This window comes from Lingula anatina, chromosome 3, assembly GCF_051362555.1.
Source record: "Lingula anatina isolate TDL-2025a chromosome 3, LinAna3.0, whole genome shotgun sequence".
In the NCBI taxonomy this organism is placed as follows: domain Eukaryota; kingdom Metazoa; phylum Brachiopoda; class Lingulata; order Lingulida; family Lingulidae; genus Lingula; species Lingula anatina.
The window spans coordinates 8872901-8888409 of NC_141769.1; the positions used below are offsets into that span (position 1 = coordinate 8872901).

At 36.6% G+C, this 15509-nt stretch overlaps 1 long non-coding RNA gene across 1 annotated transcript; it reads left to right on the top strand.

The window, feature by feature from the left end:
* The first annotated feature begins 258 nt into the window (after positions 1-258).
* On the top strand, positions 259-11630 carry LOC147762872 (uncharacterized). Its single transcript, XR_015333604.1, has 4 exons — positions 259-692; positions 7857-7979; positions 10253-10378; positions 11146-11630. It is a non-coding gene; the product is annotated as an uncharacterized LOC147762872 (long non-coding RNA).
* Positions 11631-15509: the final 3879 nt, after the last annotated feature.

Genomic DNA, 15509 nt, shown 5'->3' on the forward strand with positions numbered 1-15509 from the left:
GATTTAGTTTGGTATCACCTATGACGTTAAAAAGCACAGGGGGCGATTTTAGTTTTAGCAAGCCCCTGAAAGAGGGAATCATTAAAAAAACGTTCAAATGTATTAAAGCTGGTGCGTTTTCTTTCAAGCAATTGCAACCATGTGAATTTTGACAAAGACAACATATTTGGCGACAATTCCGCCGAGAGGATACTTTCTTTTTCTGCTGAACGCGGTTTACAGGCGGTATGACGTGATGCCAAAGCGGGAAAGCTATGGGCGGCGGTTTATACAAAAATGCAAAACACGATTAGTCGTCATCGTTATCAGATCAGTCGAAATGAAAACACGATTAGTCGTCGTCGTTATCAGATCAGAAGGCAAAATACGACTAGTAGTCGTCAAAACGCAACTAGTCATCAAAACGCAACTAGTCATCATCAAAACGCAACCAGTCATCAAAACGCGATTTGACGCCAGATGGCGCCCATTGTACGAAAATCTAGGCCAAGTCACATGATCCACAGTGATCAAAATGGCGGACGTTATTGAAGTAGCATTATAATATTCCTCGCTCGAACTCGAGAATTATCTCTACGCGTACAATCTAATAATGATATTATATATATAATAATATCTCGAACTCGAGATAGCTGGTAAAGGATAGAGATCAATGACCATCCCCCGCCTAAGCATCATCGATCAGTATTAAAGTAAGTCGTTTTTGACTTGCATTTTCGACAGGAGGTATATACTTGTAATTTAATTTTTTTAGTGAACCTTGAACCTTTTAAGGAGTAGTATACTTTCAATGCAATTTCTTAGTGACAACTGAAGCAGAAATGAGGCTTTGCAAGCGAATTTAAGCTAGATCGAATTTCAGGAGTTATTGGAAAATGTTTTGGTTTATTTATGTATTGAAAAAATCCTTTTATGAAGTTCTAGAAATGCGCAGAAAAATGCGTTTGGTGCGCCTGCACCCGTCTCGTGCACAGAATGCGTTAAGGCTCGCATGAGCTAGAAACCTATTGATAATACAATTCACCCAAGCGGTCTGCGCCAGCCATGCGGTAAATTTATTTTGCTATCACTTATGTCTATTTCCTGACCCGTGATATGCACGCAAATGAAAGTTCTAAAATATTTTGGGAAACATTGCAATAAGACGCAGAGAGACAGTTTTAAATGTGCTGGAACTGTGAAAAAAGCTGTTTTTAAATATAAAATTAATAGATGCCTAGGTATCTACACTTTTAATATATGAACAGTACTTATTGTATGCGCAGTTCACCCAAGTGGTCTGCGCCAACCATGCAGTAATTTGATTTTGTTATTACTGATGTCTCCTAGCTGACCCGTGATATGCTCGCAAAGGAAAGTTCTAGAATATTTTTGGGAATCATTGCAATAAGACACAGAGGGAGTTTTAGAATATACTGGAACTGTGAAAAGTTTTTTGAAATATAAAAATCATAGACGCTTAGGTATCTGCACTTCACATATGGGTAATATATGAATATTATTGTACGTATGCGCAGTGCACCCAAGCGGTCTGCGCCGGCCATGAATTATGAAAATTGAAATGTTTAGGAATATAAAATTCGAAATACGAATTCATACAAAAAGGAAATTTTGGTATTTTGCATTTTTACAAAACGCGAATTTGAATTGCACAATTCATTATATCTTACGAATCTTATTTATTTTTCAAACGAAGTACTGTACCTCACAAAGCTTTTGATCACTACCGTGACCTTAGCCATTCGTTGTTAACATCATCTCACATGAATCATTTTACTATGACCTATAATTATAATTTAGTTGTAGTATAATAGAAAATAAAATCAAAGTAGATGTAGAATTCATAACAGAAAATATAATATGTGTAATGTTGAGAATTGATATTTATATGAATAAAGAATGCGGAGACCTTTGTAGAATAGACTGACCTGAAGAACGAAAATGTACTGTGTTTTCTACTTCACGTAGCAACTAAAGTGGAAGATGACGACTTCGTCACACGCTTCTATACACCACAATGGTGACACTTTGAATGGCATTGGTTGTATTTGTTTGCTGACCAGCTTTTTGCATTATTCGAGTAAAACGGGGGCATGCCTGGACATCATTCACAATTCAAACAAAAATCCTCAAATACATTTAAAGGATCTTTCAAATACTTTCTCTATGGCAATTTTTCCTTTATCTGTCAAAGCACGAGTGCCAACCCCGGCGAAATCATGTGTGAGTTCTGGCACACCCGGATATAATTTAAACATTCTTCTTACATCATCATACTTGTATCATTGACACGATCCTTCCTCCACCGTCCCCTCATTTTTAAAAGAATCAAAAACATAGACGGGCTTATTACTGTCCATGCCAGTTGCGCTGCTCATCTTGTTCCCCCATCCACCATTTTGTTCCATACAATTTTCCCACAGCAAAAACAGCATTGGAATTTTTCACCTGATACCAGTTACGTTGAAGTAAACAGTCAACAAAAGTCTTGCCTGTGGGAAATCGTCTACGCAGTGAAACGTTGGCTTTTAACAAGTGCACATTAGAATCATTTAGTTCATTTTTATTCAGCACCTTTCTATAAGGATTGCTTGTAGCGTGGCCTGGGAATGAATACACTACTGTCTTGACATTATACCTGTCACTCATTTTCTGCCAATACATGTCACTCCCGTTGGCCCCACCAGAATGGTTGGCATACAAAGCTGGTGCGTTGACAGTTTGCTGTTGATTGAATATACTTTGACTCAAATTTAAACTGTCGTCTGGAGATGACTCCCGTTCTTCTGCAGCTCTAAACAGTTCTTTGTTTGCGACATCCTGAGAATGAAATGAACTAGACATCTTCCTGTTTTTTGCAGTGTGAATAAAAATGTTAACACAGCCTGGAATATGTGATGATAATCAGGGATTCTTCGATCGGTTATTGCCTGGAAAAATGAACGGCCGTATGAAATGTTTAGCTGGAATAAAATTTCCAACGTAGACACAGAGCAATATTGTATTTACCTAGGGGAAGAATTATTTCCTTTAATATAGCTGTCAGTGTGCAGAGTATTTTCTGAACGAGATAGACTTGGGATCAGCGAGACCTCGTTTGTTGTAAAGTCTCCTTATATATTAGCGACTATAAACACTGTCAGCAACAGTAGACATGAATAGATGTTGTTCTGCTCGACGTGTAACATTGGAATATAAAATGCATATGCACAATAGTTTGTTGCCTGAACGAATAACAGGTGAAGTCAACCACGATGTCCAGGGCTGATTTCTGGAAAATTCCTATTATCTTCCAAATATTGTATAGCTGCTTTTTAATCAGAAATTCAATAGACATTTTCTAGAACATTCCATAACATGATACTAAGAAAGAGATAAGGCAAGGATCTGGGACATTCCTATTATCTTCCGAATTTCAATAGAACATTCCATAACATAATACTAAGAAAAGAGTTGAGGCACGGATCTGGGACATTCCTATTATCTTTGTAGACGGTTTTAACCGTTTTTTTTTTTTTTGAAAAAAGAAAATGCTGAGTCATTGAGTTACACTGCGTATACATATCCCGTGATTCAAAGGACACCGGCAGGCAAAACGGATCACTCAGAATTAGTGACAGTGAATTGGTCGCACACTTAGAAGAGGTCGAAACCGAAAGCGACGTCCACCACTTACAAACTTTTGAAAAACAAGATTTTATTTTGCCAAAGATGGCCACTGTCTTATCGTTTAGTCACGGATATTGTTTATTTTTTCTTTATTCAAAGGTCAAGTTTGAAATGATTTATTATATAATTATTTGAAGGAAAACTTCAAAATCATCATGTTTTGCTGAAAGAATTGCAGAGCCATTTTATTTTGCCAAAGATTCGCATTGTCTTATGGTTGCTATAATTCACTTCAAAAATCAGTCCCCACTGCACCAGTGTTATGTGCTATGCTTGAAACATCCTGTAGGTAATTCTAATGATGACATTTCTGAGTAACGAGGTCTAAGGAATCTATTGCTCACTACTGTTTTTATCTTGTACGCTACTACGACCAGTCCTAGGCTGATCAAAGCTCCTACGGTGCCAGTTAAGCCATCTGAAAAAAATTAAAATCAAAAAGTATGCAAATTAAACAGTGGCATTTATGGCACAGCCACAGAATCATGAAGGATTTAATTCATTTCAAAGTCTCTAGGTTCCACATAAGTAATTGTACTGTGTGTATTATGTATCTGATTAGTGTGATCTACTCTTGAATTAAGTTTTACTGATCTTCACAACAAACAGTAAAGCACTCACTCGTCTCCACTGCACCATATTATGTACTGGTACTATGCTTAAAATGTCCTTGAAGTCTGCTAATATAGGGAATTCTAATGATGACAGTTCTAAGTTACCAGGTCTAAGGGATCTATTGCTCATTATTGCTCGTTTTTATCTTGTACGCTGCCACAACTAGTCCTAGGCTGATCAAGCTCCTATTGTGATAGCTAAACCATCTGATAAAAATAGTAAAAATCAAAATATTGTACGCAAATTAAATAATGTCATTTATGGCTCACATAAGTATTTGTACCGCTTGTATTATATATCTGATTAGCGTAAAACACGCACATTGTAGGAATACTCTGAGTCACGAAGCTGGAATATTCTTAAGACATAATATCTATTTTACTAATCTGGGATATTCTCTCTTTGTCAGTAGGAAAACGCAGAGTCACGGATCTGTAACAAGTAGAATATTTTGGAATTATGAAAAAAATCTCCGTCTTTGCATAGAAATAATCAGACACGTCTGGGTATCATATGTTTGTCAAGCGGATTTGCAAATGTACAAAATAAATTAGTGTCTGGTACACACGCGTCTGTCAGGCGGATTTGCACATATCAAAAGTATTTAGTGTTGAGGTGAAATGAATATTGCATTTGAACGGACAAAGCAGTCAGCTGGTATATTGCTGTTTAGCAATATTGAATGGCAAAATTTGTTTATTGACAAGGTAGAACACGGAAATTTTACAATGTTATTACATCTTAGTGACACTCACACAATGCATTATTTTTACTAACCATTTGGTCGTTCTTTTGTATCAATAAATCAGTTTATGGTTATTTATTTCAATATTTGTATGTTTAATAAGAACATACCTTTAAAACTGTGCAATTCAGTCACTGTCAACTGCACCATAGGTTGAGTTTTATGGACAGCAACTACGCGTCACAATATACTTTACAACAACATTTTTTGCTGCAAAAGGAATTTTATTCTGCTCACGCGTAATACAACGAGTTGGATATGCGGCCACAGTGTCCCCTGCTCTGTCTATCCTCAGTCGCTCCTTTGAATGGCTCTGTTAGACCTACACGTCTACTTTCCCGACTATGAATGCGGCAAAACGCTACATTTTCATAATAACAAAATTAGGGTGACAGGTGGTTCATATCTCACGCCATGGTTAGAAGTTTTGATCAACATTTACTTCATTATTAGAAACACTGATTCTCGACCTTCGACTTATAATTGTGATTTTCCCTATTCTTTGATTATCCGTATACAATCTACAAAAAAGTGAATTTTGAATTGTAAATCTTATGAATTATGAAAACTGAAATGTTTAGAAAAACAAAGTTTAAAATACAAAGTTCATACAAAAAGTGAATTTTGGCCTTTTGCATTTTACAAAATGCGAATTTTGAAATGCACAATTTATTATTTCTTACGAATTTTATTTTTCTATCAAACGAAGTACTGTTCTTTACAAAGCTTTTGATCACTACCGTGACCTTCCTCATTTGCATCATCTCACGTAAATCCTTTTACTATGACCCAATTTCCCTTTACCGTCCCTTTCCGTTTTATAGTTTGGGGGGGTCCCCCTGACGAGGAAGATTGAAGAAAGAGGAGTCATGACATGTCCAGGCATGTCCCCCCCCCCCATTTTTTCTCAAATAACGCAAAAAGCTGGTCAGCAAACAAATACAACCGTCCATTCAGTGCTATTCAAAGTGTCACCATTGTGGTGTATAGAAGCGCGTGGCGATGGTGTCACCTTCCACCTTAGTTGCTACGTGAAGTAGAAACCACAATACATTTTTCGTTCTTCGTGTCAGTCTATTTTACAAAGGTCTCTGCATTCTTTATTCATATAAATATCAATTACCAACATTACAAATAATATATTTTCTGTTACGAGTTCTGCATCTACTTGCTGCTAATGATTTTATTTTCTATTCTACAGCAACTAAATTAAACTTATCGGTCATAGTAAAAGGATTTACGTGAGATGATGCAAATGAGGAAGGTTACGGTAGTGATCAAAAGCTTTGTGTACTTCGTTTGATAGAAAAATAAAATTCGTAAGAAATAATAAATTGTGCAAAAAATAAATAAATAAATGAAATAAATTATTTTGCTGATAATCCCACCGAAAAGGCAGCACTCTGAGATGAAAGGGCAGTATGACGTGCATAGCACCATGGCGGGTTAGCTATACTGACTCAATTCAAGTTTGATCTGTTGCGTAGCTGGTAAAGGATAGAGATCAATGACCATCCCCGCCTAAGCATCATTTTAAGAACCTTTAAATGAAGAGTAAGGAAGTGTTATCGACGAGGCAGACATTATGATAACGACCAGCAAAAGTTGTTGCCAAATTGATCACTTATGCGAAACTATACCGGCTTTTTATGCAAAAGGTAATTTGCCGGGACCGACGAGTGCTTGCATTCGTATTCACGCCTTCCCGATCACGTGACCAGCTCGTATCCGAGGGGAAGGTGACATGCCTCATCCAGGAATCGAACTCGTGTCTACTCTTTTTCTTGAGATGTTTATCGTTTCTGCCACTTCGCAGCGTTTAGAAACAATTCATTATAATGTATAAATCCTTTTTCAATATGTTAATTACTGTTATAATGAAAGTAATATGGGGAGAAACAGCCTCGAAGTGACTAACAAAAATGGTTTGATACCTACACCCCCCCCCAAAAAAATGGTTTGATACCTACCCCCCCCCCCCCCCCCCCCCCCCCCCCCCCCCCCCCCCCATATAGAGAAGAGGGACCACGGTAAGCCGAATTGCATATTAGACTAAACGGTATCTTTTCATTCCGCCTGGCGTTTTCAGCATATGGTCCACATACATGTGCTTCGCTTAAATTGTTTTGACGGTACCTTTTTTGAAACTTCATACACACTTTGAGTCATTGACATTCAAGATATCGATTTTATATTGTTATGATAGTGTCCTGGAAGCAGAGCCACCCGTATTTTAAGTCATTTAATGCCGTTTGTGTTGAAAGTAACAACGCTGATAAGCACTCTTTATTGAATCAAACAGTATTCACCTAACTGCTTTTCTGTAGATACCCTTTGTTTAGATATAACCAAAAGCGCTGCACATCCGTACTGCTGTTTGTACTGCTACACAAACACAGTTAAATTGATATTTTAGACTATATATATATATTTAATTTAGTAGTTAGTGGATCCTGTAGGAAGTTTGAAGTTTGATTGGGTGTATTTTGGAACAGGTTTGTTGAACAATTGCCATGGCCTTAGGCCAGGAAAGTATCACATTCATGGTTTTATATAGAAAACCTATTTTAAAAAGACAACCGTTGCTTAAATTTGCTTGTTGACATGTCAAAAGAAAGAGAAAGAACACAAAACATTCGTCATATCCAGAAATACGCCATTCTCTTTTATTAAAATTATTAATACTATTAAATTACTATTATTATGGTATTGCAATACGATATCCAAATGGTTATATTATTATCATAAAACATTTCTTATAGCGTAATCCATTGAGCCGCATGAAATTTGATAGCTGTATTTCTACATTATTGTCTTTCTTTTCAAGACACAAACGAATGCATTATATCGTCTGGCGTCTGCGAGCAGTTTTGTCATAACAGCAATGGCGGATACTCCTGCAGCTGCCAAACTGGATATCAAGTCGCTGGAAACGGGCATGCCTGTTTAGGTATAGGGGAGGGTATAGTTATTGATAAATGTTGATATTTACTGCGGATGTTTGATAGAAAAGGAGAATTTATTGCACCTGGAAGACTTTTGAATATATATTTATAAAGCATTCACTCCCTTTTTTGCACCATATTGCTGGACTTGTTTATGTACACGTACACTGATGCTCATAAGTTAAGCAACACCCCGATTTTTTCAAAAGTTTCTTCTATCATGATCATTATTTCATTTGTTGGTGGGATAATGCATATTTCTTTTATATTTAATAAATAACTTATTCAAGTTGAATATTTCGGTTAAAGAAATACACCACATAGCTTATTGTAATAATCAAAATAACTTTATTAACCAAACGGTACTAAAATATGCCAAACCATGTGTCAAATAAGTATGCTCACACAGCAAAAAGTACGTGCTGATTAAAACAGCTCTTTATGAAAAAAATAAAGTTCGGTCATCTAAGAATTAGCTTTAATAAAAGAAGACTGTAGATAATAGATGACTAATCGTCTATTATGCAATAAATATCGGGTGTGCCTTCACTGGTTTTGAACAACAGGTTCACATTGTCTCCTGCCACTTGCCACAAAATTCTGCCAATCTTGCTTTGGGAGCCTGTTCCATTCTTCATTTACTGCCTGCTGGACCTTTCTAATGTTTCTAACTGGAGGTTGTCTCTCATTTACAGCCCTGTCAATCATATCCTAAGCATGTTCGATTACAATGAGAATTGGTAAATATGCAGGCAAAACCAAATGTGGGATAGCGTGCTGTTGCAGCGCGTCTTGCACGGACCATGCTTTCTGGATGGGCACATTGTCCTGCACCAAAATGATTTTTCTTCATGGATTTGCTTGAATGTGTGATTGTATGCGCCCCAATGGTATTTCGTCTCTGTATAGTTGACCAGGGTACCTCCTTTGAATGATGTACGGTGGCAATTTTTCATCATATGAGAAACCCCACCATACTATGACGGAAACTCCACACCCTGAACACGCAGAAGAACACAATCATCCTGAAACGCTTGGTTTGGATGTCTCCAGACGCCTAGCCGACCATCTGCATACATCAAAGTGAATCTGGTCTCCTCAGTCCACAGGACCTTTCGCCCAGTCCTGAGATTCCATCTTTCTCGCTATCTGGCTCATGTCAATCTTATTTGCTTGTGTTTGTTGGTCAACTGTGGCTTTTGACGAGGTCTTTTAGATGGAAGTTCAGCTTCTAAAAGATGCCTGTTGACTGTTTGCCTTCTGATTTAAGCCCTTCCTTATCCAGGCCAGATGTTCCTCAGTTGTTTGGCTGATATGAACTGGTCCTGGTGGCATAATCGAACCAGATAACTTCATCTCTTGCGTCTGTTAATATTGGTCTACCAGAAAGAGGCTTGTCCAATACATGATGAGCTTGGCGCCATTTTGCTACCAGCTTGGATACTTGACTTGGTGCTACTTTTTTGTTGCCTTGCAATCTGTCTCTTTGGCACCCCAGCACGATGGCTTTCCATTATTTGCCATCTGATTACCTCATTGAGTCCTCTTCTAACCATTGGTTGGCCCAAAATAACAAATTGTGCCCATGAAACTAGCCAAACTGGTAGCTCCTCATGGCATGTTTTTCGCAAGTGGCACCCCCATTGCATATTCTATCGTGTCCAACAGTAAATAGTACTCTAATGTCACGGTCCAGTAAGTCAAAGTAAAAACAAGATAAATATCTAGCTACTGTACAAATTTTGCCTCAATAAAATTTTGGTTGCTGAGAAATTTGAGAAATAAGAAAGTGTTGCTTAACTTATAAGCATCAGTGTAAGTCATTAATACAAAAATAATTGTGCATCGCGGAACAAGTAGTAACAAAGTTGGCTAGAAGAAATTTATGAACATTGGCAGTCCATGTGACCATTTTTGAAAGGGATACTGAAAGTGATTGATCCCGATCGATTTTTCACAAAGTACATATTGTTACTGCATCCTTTTTATTTGGCTTAAAAACCACTTATACTGATTTTAATGTTGCCATTTTGTATCGCTACAGTATAGAAAAACAATGAAGCTTCTAAAAGACGAAAAACATTTCACATGGAAATTCTGCTATGCACTTTTAAAATGTTTCTTTAGAGGAAACGAGTTACATTCGCCTGAAACTTATGATGTAGATTGGTTGTAAAAAGTACGATTTTCTTATCCTCATGCGAGTTTTCATACATCATTTAAATCATTATGCGTTATAATGAAATAATATATTTTGTCTGATTTCAATTTCTCTTAGATATAGACGAATGCCTCACGAACAATGGCGGCTGTAACCAAACTTGTGTGAATCAGATAGGCTCCTATATTTGCACGTGTCCAGTAAGGGCATACAAGCTTGCTGAAAATGAACATGATTGCATAAGTAAGCATTCTTTTGGGCAACCTTCTCCGTGTTTACACAACGGTTGCAGTGTACCATTTTCGACATTTACTGTTCGATGTTTCATCATAGTCACATTCATAGGGATGGGGTTTGTGTGCCCCACGAGTTCTATTTTAGAATATAAATTTTTAAAACAAAACGAACTATACTGAATGTTGCCAAATTATCTTATCCGGAATTTTTCCAACAAATCGAATTTTCCTGCAACAGGCAATTGTGCCCTACAGGTACCCACAGATCAATGTTGACCATTCCTTGCAATAGGATACGTTGTGTTATATCATTTGTAATCCCAAAATAACTCTAAATGTATATTTTTGCTTTGTTAAATTATAAGTATTTTTGGAAATTATAAGTATTTTTGGAGATGAAGTCGCCCGAACTATTGAAGTTAAAGCCAGATAATCGCCATTTTTATCATTAAAATTCAGTTCTAAAAAACTGGCTTGTCGCTTACACCGCCATGTCTTCCGGTGTATTTTAGAGAGAAATATGAACAAAAGGTACTAGCACTTTAATCGTTACTTAGGCCTTAATTGGCAAGAATAAGTACGCGTAGATGTAGTTTTGCAAGGTATGTAGACAAAATATGACTTTGGTAAATTTTCAAACGTGGATTTCAACTATTTCTTGTTCAAGGGTAGTGATAAGAAAAACTCATTTTTTTTACAATAAAACCGACTTTATTGGGAAATGTATAATAGCATATAATAGCGTATAATAGCAGTGAAAATTCTCCATTTCAGGAAAATACCAAATAGAGCGGAAATACACCATACTTGGAAAAAACAAACGAGTCAACGGCTACAGCATTTATTCAAAGGTTGCACAAAGCCGGTTGGATTGTGCCACCGCGTGTTTACGAGAATCCCGCTGTCGGTCCTTCAACGTGGAAATCCCACAAGGACAGTCAAGTGGCTACCGTTGTGAACTGAATACCTATCTGCCTGCGGTCAATGAATTAGAAAACCAAGAATCTTTTGAAATATACGAGATACCGTAATATACGTACTCTTTACACAACATATACAATATACTTTTATAAACGACACCACAAAAGCAAATCAAATCAAAACAACCAGGCGGTGAACACTGGCGGTCAATTTCGCCATTTATTTCGTTCATTAAAAAAAAACTTGTTTTGTGCTGAAATAAAGTGATATTTGTGACTTCTTGTCAGAAATCCTTTCAGTCTATGTATGCATATGTTAACCTCCCCACCAATCAAAAATAACATTGGAGACCAAGAAAACGGCCTATATCACTTTCCAGCATAAGCACAATATGTAAACTTTAGAAACGTTACTTGTACAGAGTTGATAAATTTCTGCCAGCCATGGAATTCAAAGGGAAACTCTTAGGTATAGCAACTATTCTCTGTGGATCTCATGAAGACAGAAAAGATGCCGCTGCGCTTAACATAAGAAATCAAAGTCCATGTAGCAAGTCTATGTGCATTTTAGCCTTGCTTAATAACTTCTATAGTATTGATTCACATAAATGCGCCATTGCATGACTGATCAGGTCTTAACCTTTTCACCGGATTTACCTGATCACTGTCCCAGACCATCGTCGTCATCAGACCGCCTTGAGAAATTTTGATTACAGTTTAAAGTAAAATTTATGGTTTCTTTTCGACGTTTATTCATTTTTATAAAATCCAATCATAAGACATGGTAGTAATTAATCCATGTAACATTATAGCAATGAAGCCAATTAAGGCTGAACTTTTATTATGGGCATACATTTCTTCACGATTATTACGCTTTGATGTTTTTTTATATAATTATCAAATTAGTATACTGAAATTGATTTGAACCATTATCCATGACGTGCCTAACGATATAAAATTGTTATATACTGTGTATAACACAATGAAGAGATCTAGGTGAAATGATGGGGGAGTGTGACAATCACAAGTACAAGTATTTAGGTAAAGATGGTTTAACTTACCATCTACGTGTATCGCCTGATACAGTGGATGTTTCCCCGATCAACATGACTTTGACGTTTGAATTTTGCAGACTAATTTGACAAATCTAGCCAAAACAAAGTCACTGCGACTCGGTAACCTTTGTACCACAAGAAGGCTGTCAAAGGCGTATATACATATACATATCTGTTGCTTCAATTGTAAAGTTGTCCAGCACATTACATCGTATCGATGTAACATTATCTATTGCGGTAGTGATGATAGAGAAATTCCATTCTTTACACGATATTGATTTTTATAACATCAGTTGCATTAGAGGATGCCCACCGTAATATACCTGTATTGTTAACAATGGGTTAAGATGTCTGAAAACCTAATCTTTGAGCATTTTTAAAGGTCATTTTGCGATTTTAAATGACATACATATAAGCATTGTATAACGGCATGATGTTAAGAAACACTCTGTTGTCTCGTATACTTCAAGTAAGACTCAAACTACCTGTCAGCGATAAACCGTTTAACTGTACCCTTCCCAACAGGAAAAGCACTCAGAGAGTGCAGACCTCCGCCAAGGAACTCAGGGAGCGCAGATCTCTACTGAGGGCTGCTCAATTCTCATTATTACTGTTAATTATAGCGATTTGGTATTGGGTATACGTTGGTACGAAAGGAGAAATTGCTGAAATGTCCGGAAAATGTATTGTTTTGTTTTACAGATGTAACGAGCGTTGAATGTGATAAATGATTTGAAATATGTTTCAGAGTACTCGGAACCCTGCCAAAGAGGGGATGGAGATGGGTGTAACCTGCTGCCTACACCTCTTAAACGTACTGGGCGGGCTGGTGCATGGTAGAGATTATCAAACACATACAATGTGTTTGATATATAATTTTATTATACATCGTGGGCAAGAAAGGCCTAGGCGTGATGAATTTCGCATACACGCATGCCATGCACGAATGAGCAGTAGTTTAAAAGTTATATGCAGTGCTTGTTGGGAAGGTCCACCTTATGTGAAATCCGCTCTTGCTTTGACCTTGTATTCATTTTGTTTACTCACATTATAAGTTATTAAAGAAATAAATTATGTAAACTAACAGTGCATTTTGCTTGAACACTGAGAATAAAATTGAAGTCATTTGACTGTCTAGTCAGAGTCCAGCACCCCTTGACCCTCATGGAGTTAATTTGACTCCTACAGAAGGGTCAAATTATCCCACTACCAGAGCTTTAGACTCTCTTATCAGAGTCAATCACCCCCTGGATCTCATGGAGTCAATCTGACTCTAAAATCAGAGTCAAATTATCGGGAGCCAGTGTCATGGCTGCCCCTTTCACCGACTCTTTTCGCTCGCTGACAGTAAGCTTCGTTTCATTACTTGTGATGACAGTGAGCAGACGGCGTGGAGATAACAGTTTTCAACATCCTTTGTCAGTATAAACATTACTTTATTGGCCATAGTTGGTTTTATGCATGAAGAAGTGGTTTTCTGTGTGTTTCTGCATGCAGAACTCGTGCACTTAATGATTACTGACCCGGGCTTTCAGTTGCCACACCCTTTATGTGACATGTTGGTATACAGGTCAGCAGGTTTTATTATTTCCAGGTTGTAGGTTTGACCTACCAATGCATGTCAGTGGAGAGGTATGCTCACTCATTGGTATATATATATAGAGATGTTATGATTAAATGCTTACAGTGTAGAAGAAATAATAAAAACAGATTATGTGAAATATAAAATGAATTGATTTTATTTGGGTTATTTATTTATTTCAAACCAATTAATTATCAAACATGAAGCTTATTTTTAGAAACATTAACATATATTACTGCAGTATAACCCTGCTGGTACACAGATCTACAGTTCTAAAATGCAAATACCTTTCACACACCACTGATGAAATGTGAATAAAATATTAATCATATGTATAAAGTAGTAAAAATATCACAAAATGTGTGTAGGCAAGATATTTCTACAAGTAACCTCATTAATCAGTCAGGAAACTTCATATTGCATTCAATAAATGTAGAAATTTGAGCAAGAGAAATTCTACATACAGGCATGACAGATTTACCATATATTGCCACCAACCCTTAACTGAATGGGCATAGAAAGAACAAAGTGAGTCTCCTTCCCATTTAAAATGAATAATAAAAAATAAATATATAAATAAAAAACAGATACTGTCATTCTTAATACTGAAAAACAATTGCACCTTGCAGCCTTCACTGCCTCACTATTTGCAGACAATGCTCTAGTCACTGTAACTGTGTACTTTTGATGAGGCATAGACGCAAGAATAACTCCTTAGTAAGTATATTGTGAAGGTCTCTTTTGTCATAAATCTGTCACGTATAAGCTGAATGTACATATTGCGATTCACACCACAGCAGCTTGTCTTAGTAAGGACTCAACCAGTTGAAAACTTGTGGCACAGCTTCAGGGACAAGATCACACCATCTACCCTTGCTGTGATGATGGATCTACAAGTACATTATGTCTTGTCCTCCTAGTTTCTCTAATACCATTTCCCCTGATCTATGCTCACATCAATCTCTACAGCTTTACCAACAGCTACACAGTTTTACATCTGAAAGTATAAAGCCAAAACTGTAATAAAGCACTATCAATTTACTTGTTATACATTGATTTGAGGGCAAGAGAAAAAGGCAGAAACCTCATATCATAATCAAGATAATTGAAAATCAAATATGCATAATCAAATAGCTTTAATTGTATATAGTACTGATAATTTAATCTTTTAAACTTCAGCATAAATGTTGACTTTCTCTTGTTAAAGCATAGCCACTTTATCAAAATGTGCATGAACAAATAATAATAATAATAATAATAATAATAATAATAATAAACAGTCTGCAAACATGATGGAACATGGAGGTCAATTGCCACAAAATAAGTTGATTTGTACTTGGTAGCCTGAGAAATAATATCAGGTATTAATTTGAACAGTAATAATACCACAGAGTTAACAACGACACAAGCATATGGTGTTATGTAACAAAATTCATGCATTACTTGCAGTGGCAGTGTCCTCCTCAACCTATCGTGCACCGCAGGTTTTGATTTTCAATGTCATCAAAAATTTTTATTGTTTTTAGTTTGATCTATGTATCTGCTATTCAAATAATATCGTTTGGAAAATAACTAACTGAT